The 12853-nt window shown below is 45.0% G+C and overlaps 1 protein-coding gene across 1 annotated transcript in view; it reads left to right on the top strand.

Moving 5' to 3' along the window:
* LOC137643895 (cysteine-rich with EGF-like domain protein 2) overlaps positions 1 to 12853 on the top strand; it is a 68658-nt gene that overhangs the window by 39076 nt on the left and 16729 nt on the right. The gene's annotated exons all lie outside the window — the stretch shown is intronic.

The following is a 12853-nucleotide window of genomic DNA, read 5'->3' as shown; positions in this document are numbered from 1 at the left end:
ACCATGCTGATGGTAGATTGATGATAGATCATATCAGAGAACTTACATTTCATCATTGTTTTACCAATGATAAAACTTCACCAAAGAAACTTCAGTGTCAATTATCTGTCCTTATGTTTAATCTTTTGTTTTACATTTATCCACATATAGCCATCCGTATGTCTGTGCTTATGGTAAAATGTTTCTCACTATATCTAGATTTCTATACGTAGGCTTGACCGTATGTGTATGGTAGCTGCATGCGTATGCCTTATGTCTTTATAACAGGTAATAATTAATATAGTGAAAAATAAAGGGTATTGGGTATTAATTGTCTTGTATTTTTTTTCTTTATTTTTTTCTTTATGAACTCATTAAGATACTGTACTTTGGTAAGGAAAAGGCAAGATTTTTGTTTTGTATTTACCACAGACACCTTATATATTTTCTCAAATTCAAAGATTGAGGAGACAAGCAATAATACAAAGTTTCCTTTCATTGATATCCCAAAAGCTGTTATGGTAGTGGACCTTAAAGTTGGTCATGAAATATAGCATAAAGTTTAGCAAACCTCAAGGTAATCGTTTATGAATTTTACTGTATGATGTGGGTCAGTGAAATGCTTAAGATAATGACCTTGTTACCTCTAGACGTTTTCCAATTGTCCAATTTTTTAACAGTTTAAAATACTTGTGATTTGTAATATTAGTTAGGTTACCAGTAACATTATAAAAATAATCTGAAAACATTAGATACTACATTTTACTGGTTCCTTTACAAAATTTTGCCACCGTTCTCAAGTTCTTTGTCCTTCTTGAACTACTATGTGTAATTTTTTCCATTGTTTCAACCATAGCAATAAACTCTTTCACATATCTTAGGTCTTCAAGAGAGTGCTTGGTAAAAATAATGCTATCTTTTGTTTTAGGATCATAGGAGATGGGGAGTGCTATGATTTACAATTTGAACGAAGGTCATGGGAAAGGGATCTTGCTTTGAATTTTATAATTATGAATATATTAACTTTCTTTTACATTGAAAAATTTCCTAGTGTATTGTTGAAAATTTCTTGATTATCTATGCCTTTCCAATTATTTTACCCACCTTTCACACTCCCTAGAGATGCATCAGCTATCAAAGTGCTTGTTTTGCGTATTTGTATAATCAGAATAATTTAAGTAAATTTTCTTTTTTGACTAGCTTTGTGCTTGTTTGGTAATATATGCACTCTTACCTTTGAAATCAATCCAAGAAGGGTTACAACTCTTCCCTTGGAAGAGGAGAAATGATCATCATGATAGCTATCATCATCTTTATTACCCTCTTTCATGATTTTATGTCACAGTGTTTCTTATTTGAGGACAAGATGGTTAATGAGTTCTGTCAATTCATTCCATCCTATTTATTTTTTGCTTAAATTGGCATCTAGTCCAAGTGAAGTTTTTCTTACTGCCTTATATTACTGTGTCGCTAAGGTAGAGAGCTGTTCTTCCCTTGGAAAAGTCTGCCCCTCCACTGTAACATCCCTCTCAATCTCTTCACTATTTACTACTCTAGTACTGTACATAGTGGCACTGAAAATCCCGCACTGATATCATAATCTTGATCTGTGATGACATCTATAGATTTGATATACAGTGTATTGTATTTTATTGTATTCATTCATTCTTGCACTGCTGTTTACATAATTCCTCGTATGTCCAGATTACACAATTTCTTTGCTTACATTCTCTTTAGTGTTATCCCTTATTTGTATGAAACTCCCCTGATGTTCATATGGCTTTTCCACAGTTAATTTTATTGACGTTTACTTCCAAAACTTTTCAAAAAAATTTTCATTTTGTTTTCTTTCAAATAGATACTGTAATTACATTCCGGGGCTTAAGATACATTTTCCAACATAAATTCTCACAAGTCATACACAACGGATGTATGGTGTGTCTGTTTTAGTGTGTTTATTTTTCCAAGGTATAGTTCACACACACACACACACACACACACACACTCCCTCTCTCTCTCTCTCTCTCTCTCTCTCTCTCTCTCTCTCTCTCTCTCTCTCTCTCTCTCTCTCTCTCTCTCTCTCTTTGTGTGTGTGTGGAAACTAAAGATTGACCATTTTTCACCATTAAATTTCCTGATACAATAAAAATATGAAATTTCTAGCGGGGAAATTGTATTTTCTAATTTCAACTATTTTGAAAGAAATGGGCCATTTTATGTAAAGATATACGATAGTATGAATATAATTGATTTAAACATTTTCATAAAATTTTTGTTAGCTTACATAAGACCCTCAGTTTTCAAAAGAAAACACTTTATACTCAAGATAAACTGTACATATCAAATTTACCCAGCTCTATGTATAACATTTTATTTCCCAGCATTATGTATGGTACTTAGGGTAAACATCCAGATTCTATGTACCTCGCTCGCTTAGTTTCAAGACCAAGATACTGATGAAATATTGCTATTCAACTTTTATTAATCTCAAACTTTGTAAAAGATAAATGTGATAAAAGAGAAAGAAAAGTTGTACTGTACTTTTACCAATCATTTTTGTACTATACATTATGTATGTACAAACAAGAATTATGCATTTACAATTTTTCAAACAGTTTAAAAGAAAATGGGATTTTACTATTGGAAACATTTCTTACTCTTTGTAGTTAATGTTGCAATGGTGGGTATAGTACTGAATATATACTGATTTATCTTTAGCTTACATTCCTTGAACAAAAATTATAAACAAGTGTATTTAGTGTATTTACATAACATTTACATTATTTTAGGTGTTAAAAATAATGCACAGATTATTTGTGATTCATATTGTGTGTGTAGTATATGTGGATTTTTTTTGGTATGCATGCAAATACCCTGAACAATCTTTTATTAGTTTTTATTTTTGGAGTTTAAAACTTCCTTGATTTTTACTTGCACAGAGCAATCTAGGAACCAAAATTGCAATTTAAGTCTCAATTGTTCTTTGTAGCAAAGTGTACAATATGCTCAAGAAAACAATGATGATAATAGATACTCTTGGTATTATAAGGTTAATCATTCACAATTTTTTCCCCTTTGACATTATTCATACATTACCACTTAGTACAGCTTAGCTACATTTAGAGTATGGGGTACATTACTGTAAAACTGCAATGCAAATTGCATAATTATTCAAAAAATTCAATGAAATAGTACATGAACTGTTGTACCTACTGTCTTATTCTGTGCTGAAAAATATCTACTACTGTACACACTATTGCTGTGTGTCTTATTGGTACACCTAATGACCTTCGAAAATGATTTTATTTGTTATTCATGTACCCTAATCATAAAAATATTAAAACGCTTCATCTTAGATGTACACAACACAGGCTTGTAATTGTCCATGATAGTCATCTGTAGCCCCTCGAAATACTGGGCTTAAAAAATATACATAATGTGTGAAAATACCCCTTAAGCAGATATGGAATACATTGAATATTACTTGGGCTCTTCTTATCAATTAAATACATATGATACATGCATTAGTGTGTTTTAGTAAGCATAAATTAGTTAACTTTTCCTTAAACGTTTGAAACTAATATCATTATCCTTTAAATCTCAAAACATGATGTGGCTTATATACATTATTGATGGGAGACATCACTTATATCTCTTTGATAGAATGATTATACTGGTTACCTATATTTAATTAACAAAATTGGAAAAATATGATAAATTATCCCCCTTTTACATTTTGATAACTTGGGAAAGAAATAATTTTTTTTTCATTATATACAGGTAGTATTTAGGAAGCTAACTTTTGCAGTTATCTATTTTCATGAATAATTATGATCTACTAAAACCCATAGTTGTTGCCTCGAATGTATTTCGAAATTCACTTTTTCCTAATGGTTATAATATTTTTTTTGACAATAATTCAACAGAGTAAGTTAATGGGTAATAAAAAGTTATTTGATTTAATTACCAAACTTCTGAAAAGGCATTTTAGAATCGACAAGAGAAAAATTTTCTACTTGGATTTTCTTTGAATGTTTTTGATAATCCCATAACCCAGTTAGATCCATTTACTATATTCACTTGACATGGTTCATGAGACCACTTCAAGTTTTGGCTAGAAGACTGTGTGGTCTCTGGGAAAGATTGCTGTACTGCTTGATCCAATGTTATGACCTTAAAAACTTCACTATTTTTTTTCTCCGAGCTCCTAAGATATATTCACATTGGTATCTGGAAAAAAAATGTGAGACACTATGCCAATGCCTGACTCAATTACTCTCATCTTGGCATCTGGAAGTAGAATCCAAGACACTGTGTCATCATCTGACTTAGTTACTCCTATCTTGGTATCTGAGAAACTAAGTCAGTGCGTGAATCAATTACCCTCATCTGTTATAATTTATTGCAAAAGATATCAACAGAGTGAACAAAGTATGCTACATTAGTCCCATTGATAACAGAGAAATATACTTTACAGCAACAAAATAAAGCATTATTATGGTACTGTATTTAGTTTTTATTAGAGTAAGAATGAAACTGATCCTTGTGTATTCAAAATCCATTACACATTTGCAATGAAATTTATATTTGGAAAACTTGTAGATGCATTTCACAAAGATTAGGAGTATAAATGATCAATAGGGTAGGGCTCTGAGAGTTTGGGTATACTTGTATGTATAAGTGGGACATACAGTAGGTTCTAGCATGAATTTTGATGAGGCCAAGCTATTATGTAATGGCAGATAGCTATATCGAAAGAAAATTTTAGAATCTGTTTTATTCAGTGAAACTGAGAATATGGATCTATGATAGGGCTATTGGAAGTACCCCTTCAGTCACAAATTTATTTATTGATAAAAAAGACCGAGAGCACCACAAACAAATTCAACACTTAAGATTCCAAAAGAAGGATACTGTTCAGATGGCGCTCGCGTCGTGGCGTGGTGGTGTGGCGCTGGTGGTTGGCTAGGACATTTGTATCGGCCCATCCCTTTGACGAAGGAATTAACTAAATGGAAGACAACCTGTGAATAGTGGTTTTCACGCGCCTTTGCTTTATACACGACACCCAAAAGGTGCTCGCGCGAGGGTAGTAACCTCAGCATTCCATGCTTTTATCTTTCTCTGGTATAATTGGAAGGTTTTATCAGAAAAGATATATAAGAAGGACTCTTTTCACCGGGCGCCACAGGTCTCTCCCCAGAAATAGATTTTTCCTTCGTCAAAATCCCTTTTTACATCCATCCTGAAGCAAATTTTACAATAGATCTGCTCCCAAAGTGGTCATGCTGGGTGTGGGTTAATGAAGGTAATGGCAAAGAAATGTTTTGTCCTTTCCTATCAGATAACAGAGTTAATCACCATCACATAGTCTTGCTTAAGTCATTAATCCACGCCTGTATATTGTATATGAATACTCAAGTCAGTTTTTTCATATCTATCAGTTATTAGGGTTGTAATTGTGTTAATAAAAGTATTTTTGTTCCGTAACCGAAATACAAACCACGCTATTTACAAAGGGTTATTACTTTTAGCGTAGCTGAAATGGCGAGCCATTAGAATTTAACGAGGGTGTATTACCCCCGCGCTAGTTAGCGGGGGGGTAGGGGAGTGGTAGCTAGCTACCCCTCCTCCCCCTCACACACAGGTGAATACTCACTTTCACTTTTGGCTCGGACTGTGACAGACGTCTCTGTCTTGGTCCTCGCTTGGCAGCCATTGTCTGTTTTGTCTTTACTTAATCGCTTACTTTTCTTTTACTCAATATATATGTAAACATGTTTTCATGTTTGTATATATATTTGAGTATAGAAATAAGTAAGTTTCCTTTTCAGATGTGTGTGTGTAGTGTACGATATCTACGTGGAGGCCTCGGCAGTTAGGCCACCACGGCCTAATTTTATGGGTTGCGATCGAGTTTGACTTCGGTCTTTCTCTCTCTCTCTCTCTTGAGGTCGTTCACCCTTTTACTATGTTTTACTACGCCCTTGTAGCTTCCTTCCCGTGTGGGTGGGGTTGCTACGTCGTACATTTTGTCTCAATTAGTTTATGAATCTAATTGTAGTTGTTAATTTTTCAGCTTGTAGAACGATTCCTTTCGGGGTTTTCGTTTTTTCTTTAGTGTTCATTCTTTTTTTTAAATTACATAATTACATAGTTACATAATTATAATTGTTATAATTCTGTTTTGGTTACAGCTCTCCTTCCGCGAGTGTAAGTGGTTGTGAGGGCACGTGCCTGTTGTGTAATTCTTGTTCCTTTTCCTCGGGATTCCTCTTCGGAGCCTTCCCGGGGGAATGAATGTGTACTAATATTATTTGTTTTATTTTTTTACAGTTACCGATCTAGTTCGTTTCTGTAATATAGCAACGGTGTGAGCTGTCTGGTTGAGTCCTGGGGATTCGGCTGTTGCTGCCTCCCCCCTTGTATTGTCGTCAGGGGCGTGTCTCCTTCTACTGGTAGTACTCCCGTGTCGACGGACAGCTCTCCAGTTCATTTTAGAACAGTCAGGAGGCTTGCCTCCTTGGGCGGATAACTTTCCTTCCGAGGGAAGTTTTTTTTTTCCTGTCCAGGCTTGAGCTTTTCCTCTTTTGGGGGGTTCTTCTCTTGCCTTTTTTTCGTGCGACTATGCTCTTGGTGCTGAGCGGTCGCACCTGCAGTTTCGCTCAAGGGGCTGGGCAACTGCAGGAGCTCCTCTTCGGAGGATTGCCCCTTTTAGGTCACTGGCTGACCAGTCTCTTCCACGAAGTGTTTCTCTGTCGTTCGCGAGAGAGTACACTCATAGAGACTCCTCTTCGGAGGTTTCTTCTGTTGCTGTTGCTGTTGGCCTCCCTCGCCGTAAGGCCCTCCGTCCGCCTCGTCGTAAGGGCCTCTCATCTCCCTATAAGGGTGCTTGAGGCGCCCTTTTGAATCTCCGTTTGCAGCCTACAACTTCTTTTTCTCGATCTTCCGTCTTGGTGCAGATGGACAGCAGTCTAATCTCGTCTCCCGACGGGCAACGGTCTTCCCGACGGACAACGGTCTTCCCGACGGACAACGGTCTTCCCGACGGACAGCGGTCTTCCGACGGACATCAGTCTCCCGGCGGACAACGATCCCTTCGGGGCAAAGGGTTGCCCCCACGGGGGTTCTTCCCTTGCGTGTCAGGGTTTCCCTGCGCGCCCTTCTGTTCGTCAGCGCTCTCCTGTTCGTCAGCGCTTTCAAGATGATCTTCCCTGCGGTTCCTGTTACGTGCCCTGTGCGCCCACGTTCGCCCTCGCGATCTAGAACTTCGGTTCAGGTCGGGGTCAAGGACTCTTCTTTGCGCAGGCTTCCACGCGTAGCCTTCTGCTCGTCAGCGATCATCAGCTCGTCAGCGATCATCAGCTCGCCAGCGTTCGTCAGCTCGTCAGCGATCATCAGCTCGCCAGCGATCTCCGGATCGCCCACGTGTGTTACAGCTGGCACGCCAACGTTCTCCAACACTTCTGAAGGAACATGGTTCGCCAGCTACTAGCTCAACTGCGGATGCTGATCGCCATCGCGCGACCCTCAACTGCAGATGCTGATCGCCATCGCGCGACCCTCAACTACGGATGCTGATCGCCATCGCGCGACCCTCAACTGCGGATGCTGATCGCCATCGCGCGACCCTCAACTGCGGATGCTGATCGCCATCGCGCGACCCTCAACTGCGGATGCTGATCGCCATCGCGCGACCCTCAACTGCGGATGCTGATCGCCATCGCGCGACCCTCAACTGCGGATGCTGATCGCCATCGCGCGACCCTCAACTGCGGATGCTGATCGCCATCGCGCGACCCTCAACTGCGGATGCTGATCGCCATCGCGCGACCCTCAACTGCGGATGCTGATCGCCATCGCGCGACCCTCAACTGCGGATGCTGATCGCCATCGCGCGACCCTCAACTGCGGATGCTGATCGCCATCGCACAACCCTGAACGATTGCCCGCTTACGCATGCTGCTCCTCATCGCACAACCCTGAACGATCGCCCTCTTGCGGATGCTGATCACCATCGCACCCTTTCACGCGATCATTCACCTGCGCATGCTGCTCGCCATCGCACAACCCTGAACGATTGCCCGCTTACGCATGCTGCTCCTCATCGCACAACCCTGAACGATCGCCCTCCTGCAGATGCTGATCACCATCGCACCCTTTCACGCGATCATTCACCTGCACATGCTGCTCGCCATCGCACAACCCTGAACGATTGCCCGCTTACGCATGCTGCTCCTCATCGCACAACCCTGAACGATCGCCCTCCTGCAGATGCTGATCACCATCGCACCCTTTCACGCGATCATTCACCTGCGCATGCTGCTCGCCATCGCACAACCCTGCACGATTGCCCGCTTACGCATGCTGCTCCTCATCGCACAACCCTGAACGCTCGCCCTCTTGCGGATGCTGTCCACCATCGCACCCTATCACGCGATCATTCACCTACACATGCTACTCGCCATCGCTTACCGCCAGCGATCTTCTTCACCTACGCGGCAGCACGATCCCTCGCCGTCACGCCCATTCGCCTGCGCGATCGCTCGCCTGCGCGCCCGCGCGATCTCTCGCCTGCGCGCCCGCGCGATCGCTCGCCTGCGCGCCCTCGCGACCGCTCGCCTGCGCGCCCGCGCGACCACTCGCCTGTGCGCCCGCGCGACCATTCGCCTTTGCGCGACCGTTCGCCTTTGCGCGACCGTTCGCCCTCGCGCGACCATAGTTCGCGGCGAATTCCACAGCCGGTGGTAGCAGCAGGGACGCGTGCTCCTAGGCGGCACTCGGGATCACCTCCATCCAAGCACAGGTTGGTAGTGCAGGACGAAGACAGGTCAGTACAGCATTCTTCCCACCTTCTTTTCAGGCAGGAACCGTCGTGTCCTCTCCAAAGGATCGCCCGATCCCTTTCACCTTAGCGAGGATTTCGGACTCTGTGTCCTTGGAGCAGCAGACATGGTTTGATCCGCTGGCACGGGCGTTAATGAGGGTTATGAAACCAGCACTCACCGGCCAGGGTAACAAACCAGCGGCTGTCTCTCCTACGCTGAAGAGAAAGAGAGGAGTGGACTTCGTGGTGACTTCCCCCAGGGCGAAGTTGGTTCCCAAGAGGTCGGTCTCGAGGGTCCCCTCTCCTGCACGAGTACTCTCTCCTTCTCCCGCCCTGGAAGGATTTTTGGCGGGGGGGCTTTCCGTTGAAGATTTCTCCATCGGACAAGGGGTGACTGCTTACCTCTTCCTCTGGGAGCTTACCAGGTTCTTTCCCTCCTCGGTTACGGCCCGAGGTTTGGTTCAAGGAAGCTACAGGAAGATCAAGGGTACTTTCCTCCTCTCGAGCTCAGGCACCTTGGCCTTTCGTCGTTAAGTATCTACTTGCGGACAAGCTCGATGTTGTACCATCTGGACGCACTGACTGAAGGCTTCCTTCGGGTGTCTCATCTGTGGAGGTCAACGACCTCAGACACCCTTCCATCCTTGAGAAGAGTTTTGTCTTTGCCCAAGGACAGAGACTTAAACATCTGCTGTGCGGAGTAAATCGACTTCCGGTTTCACTCCTCCAAGGCGCTTTCTTCCAGACTCTGCAGGGCTCCAGCTCCCTTTTCTTTCAACCACGTCGGCCTAAGTTATCGGCTACGACAACTGGGACAAGGTGTCCAATTGCAGTTTCCTCCTGTCAGGAACAGATGGCACGGGAGACTCCCCCGGGGGGGCATAGTCCTAAAAGGAGTTCACGAACTCTAGGATTGCAGGTGTTTTCGCTGGGAGGATGCTTAAGGTTACTCATCCGAATGACAGCTTCCCGATGCCCATTCCCGCACAATCTCTGTGAGTAGCCAAGGATATCGCGCCTGCCGTCTCTGTCAGCGAATTCAGTGTCTCTGAACCTCTATGCCATAGCATCAGCAGAGTTGCCCGGTTGGGCAGAATGATCCATACCTTAGGCGAAGGTCTTCCTTAGGATCATCGACGGCTTCACCCCCGGCCCCCTCAGTCGATCCTTTCTTGTAAGGAAGGATCTGAGAGGGGATGTCCATAGTCGACCTCTCAGCCCTGATCAAGTTTGTCGAACAAACTTTGGCCAGCGTAGACCAGCAGAATCGATCAGACTGGTAACGAGGCGACAGGACTCCTTTAACCCTGGATCGGAAGGACGGGTACTTTCAGTTTCCATTCCTTCCATCTTCCAGGGTGCTCGTCGAATTCAGCCTAAACTGCAAGTATTCCTGCTTATGATGCAGTGTGGCTATCCCGCCGTGGCATAGCAGGTTTGTTTCCCCAGAGAACTCTCCCTGCCTTCCTCTTGGCCGCTCAGGTGCAGACTTCCGCCTCCTCTGCTGTTTGGAGGGCTGGTCAACTCCGGTAGGCTCGGGTTTCGACCTTCTTCAGCGCCGGGAAAAGCTTCCGAATGCTGACCATGAGTGTGGGCTCATGGTATTTTGCTTGGAGCCTTCTCTTCCTCTGCCTCAACATCTGGAGTATCTGGCCATGATATTGAGTCAACCGCCTTACCACGTTGGAAACCCCGCTTCTCGTCCGTCCAGCGAGGTTAAGCAACGTCGGTACTTGGATGGGTGACCACCTGGGGACGCCAGATTCTGTTACCACATCCTCCGAGCCTTCCTTTCGGTTGACTGTGGCAAGACTGAGGAGAGTCGCAGTACCTGTTCTCAGTCAAGCAGAGTTTTCAGCCCTACCTTGGAACGTTTCCTAGTTCTTCTTTCCTCATTGACCCGTTTATAGTCCGAACGGTCGCCTCAGGATAAGTTCCATGTGGGGCGATCCAAGTTCCGGTGGCTTCAGGCAATGTTTAACCGGACTTCCTGGCCCTATGGGACCAGCGGAACTATTAAACCTGCAATGGGTGTTGACCTATGGAGCCTCTTGATGGTAGTGGATATTCTCGTCCTTTCCCCACATTCTTGATGCGGTTCTCGGACTCGTCAAAGGAAAGGGGGGGGGGCATGTTCCGGTCCAGGCCTATGGTCAAGACCTGAAGGATACCTCTCCATCATTCAGGCAGGCTTAAGGGCCTTAGTCTGGCCCCTCTTCAGATCCTACCGCTCCTGCCAAGTCGCCCCGTTGCGTGTCGACTTCATGCTAACCAGCAGGGGACGCATTTTCACACCTTCACATCTTGCAGTAGAGATACCGGGATGATTGAGATTCTCTCAATTCCACCATCGGCTCTCTCATTCCAGGCAGGGGAATGTTTCTCTCAGACTATCCGAGCAGAGCCTCATAGAGAGAGTGTACCTAAGGGTCTTTGACCTTGGGTAACCAGCAAGTGCTGGTCTGGGGGACCTGATCGCGACAGCTTGGAACCTCAAGCTTCCGCTAGTTTTCCCCCCAGTCTCAGACCCCGAGACTCTGGCAAGATGCATTCCGGTGATGGTGGGACAACTTCGACGCCTGCGTCTTCCCTCCTTTTTGTCTGCGGACAATGGGTCTCAACAAAACCAGGTTGTCTGTCAACCTTTCAATGGGAGAGCTCCACTGGGACTATGCGCAGAACGGTTTCTGGACCCTCTGCTTCCCCTGACGGAACTCCCGGGAGAGCTTCTCCCACGGCGCAGACTACTCAAGCAACCACACTGCGACATCTCTCCCGAACCGGGACGTCGCTTCGGCTTCATGCCTGGAGACACTACGCTTCCTCCTCTAGAAGAGACAACCCGCTACAGTCGCGGTACGGAGGTCGCGTCATCTGCGATAGTCATCCACAGGGGTCTCCCAGGCAAAGTGAAGAGTCTAAGGTGGTTGGTGCCGTGGGAGATATACCTCTTCCCGTGAGGCCTCTTCTCCAGCAATAACGGTCTTATTGCCTTTCGGCGGGAGGAAACTCCTTTCCGCTCTTGGCAATGAAGCCTGTCGCTCAGCCTTTCCCTGACCTTCAGGCTTAAAGGAATAACTTTTTCCTGCCCGTTGGATCTATCCTCGCTCATGCGAAGCTACGATCGTCCCTGCCCTAGTCGGAGGAAGACCTCCAACTTGGAGCATGGCTCGGACTTTTAGTCCTTTAAGAGATCTTCTCAAGACCCTTTTATGACAGGCCTCGGATTGTATTCCGCCTTGGGTCTTCTGCTCACTCTGGCCACGGCCAGTGTGTAAGCAATCTTCTTGGTCTCTTACTACTCCCCCCCTTTCTAAGGAAGAGGGGAAGGCAACATTCAGGCTCGCTCCTGAGTTGTTGGCTAGACTCAGAATCTGAGGGTCCCGACCCTTCGGTCCGATTCATTCAAGATTTTGAGTCTCCATTCTGTGTCTGATGTCCCAAGACCTTCTCTTTCTTGCCAGTACAGGAATCGAGAGGTTAGCGCTGGGAACAGCTGCAGTTTGGCCTCAGTTGCAGCCGATTTGGGAACACAAGGAGGACATGGGGGGAGAGTCACCAGTATACCTCTTCAGCCCGGACTCAAGGACATTCATCTCGACCTGTCTTCAGACCCTCCCCCGTCACGTCGCCCTACAGCACGATGTTGGATACATCGCAACGTCCCTCGCCTTCGAGTAATACTACTCTGTGACGCAGGTGCTACAAGCTGGAGTCTGGAAGCGTCTGATGACCTTCGCAGCCCGCTTCCTGCAGGGCGTGACCCACAGGAGTCTCGATACGTTTTCTATCGCTCTGTGGTGGCTACACAACAGCTGGTCTAACCTCAGGCTCCTTTTTGGACAGGTAGCAGAAGGTTGAGGGCATTGTTATCAGGTTTTAGTCTGCATGAACGAAAGAAGTATGTCTGGCCCTTACTTCTTTCTTCATCATCCCCTCTACGGGGAAGCAGCATCCTGGTCTCTGCATAGCTGACCTCGAACCTCTGCAGGTAAACCATGCTTCCTTGTGTTCCGAGTATTGAGTCAATACTGTCGCGTCCCCCAT

This window comes from Palaemon carinicauda, chromosome 7, assembly GCF_036898095.1.
Source record: "Palaemon carinicauda isolate YSFRI2023 chromosome 7, ASM3689809v2, whole genome shotgun sequence".
Taxonomy (NCBI): domain Eukaryota; kingdom Metazoa; phylum Arthropoda; class Malacostraca; order Decapoda; family Palaemonidae; genus Palaemon; species Palaemon carinicauda.
Note: the sequence above shows the minus strand (reverse complement) of the source record. Positions and strands in the feature narration are given on the sequence as shown.